This window comes from Seriola lalandi, unplaced genomic scaffold (assembly GCF_002814215.2).
Source record: "Seriola lalandi dorsalis isolate HSWRI2012SDOR001 ecotype SW California unplaced genomic scaffold, Sedor1 jcf7180002007166, whole genome shotgun sequence".
NCBI classification, from domain to species: domain Eukaryota; kingdom Metazoa; phylum Chordata; class Actinopteri; order Carangiformes; family Carangidae; genus Seriola; species Seriola lalandi.
In genome coordinates, this window is record NW_019477819.1 from 1 (window position 1) to 1,134 (window position 1,134).

Genomic DNA, 1,134 nt, shown 5'->3' on the forward strand with positions numbered 1-1,134 from the left:
TAATACTTACACTTCTGGTAGTATGCGACGAGGGCTTTAGAGATGGACTGGCGGATAGCTGGAAGACAACAATTTGAAGTATGATTGAAACATCTTAAATCACATACTCATGATTAATAAATATAAAAGAAACAAATTACTTTGAGTAAGAAAAGAAAGGCCTGCTTACCGTAGATCTGTGCGACATGTCCGCCACCCTTCACTCTGACTCTGATGTCAACTCCAGCAAAACGCTCCTTGCCCAGAAGCAGAACCGGCTCCAGAAGCTACAAGGGAACATAATAATGTCAACATTATGCCGAGCAGAATAACAGCAGCTTCAAGTCTATTGAACAACATTAAAGGGTAGAAAATGTATCAAAAGTATGCAGATGTGTCTACTGGCAAATTACAAAAACCCTATTAGCACCACAGCTAAATATCTGCTATCATTTGCAATAAAACCATTCATACACTTGAATGATATAATCTAACATTATTGCCCACAGCAGATTTTTGTGGTGCCAGATGGAGGGGCAGTCACTTTCCACTTTGACACTACTTTAATGTTAAGAAACTATTGGTTACAAGCATCACCCATCTCATCATGCACTGCCTCATTCAATTATAGATGATACATGCACTGCCCTGTCTCTCTCCTCCCTGGCAGACATGTACAACCTGATGTCCATCTTTCTCACGGGGTCTCACCTTGTACTGGAGAGTGGCGGGCTCTACCATTTCCAGGGGTCTGCCATTCACCTTAATCAGACCATTCCCCCTCTTGCAGTGGGCAACGGCTGTTGCGGTTTTCTATGACAGAAACATCATCATTAGATACCATCAGAAATAAGTGCTTTATTATTTCTCTTAATACATCATTCACATATCTTTTACACATATATACGCACTTAAATAAAATCCTAGCATCGCTCTGATTAGCCGGAACTTTCAACTACTGTTGATTGTGACTCGCAGTTTCTATGACCATGTGATGGATTTAAGTCATTTCCCTTTGGTATTACAAAAGAAACGTACGTTTAATTACGTGAAACGACGTGAGCTAACATTTCCACCGTCAGTGTCGAACTTGGTAAACTAAAACGAAACCATTTGTACCAAACCGGATAGCTAGGGAAGCTAAGTTGTAGCGGA

The 1,134-nt window shown here is 40.7% G+C and overlaps 1 pseudogene across 1 annotated transcript; it reads right to left on the bottom strand.

Annotated features, from left to right (window-relative positions):
• Positions 1–6: 6 nt before the first annotated feature.
• Positions 7–792, bottom strand: LOC111671575 (small ribosomal subunit protein uS9 pseudogene; annotated as a pseudogene). The gene is made up of 3 exons (XR_015438395.1): positions 691–792; positions 170–266; positions 7–58 (listed from the first exon to the last, which is right to left on the bottom strand). The product of XR_015438395.1 is annotated as a small ribosomal subunit protein uS9 pseudogene (transcript).
• Positions 793–1,134: the final 342 nt, after the last annotated feature.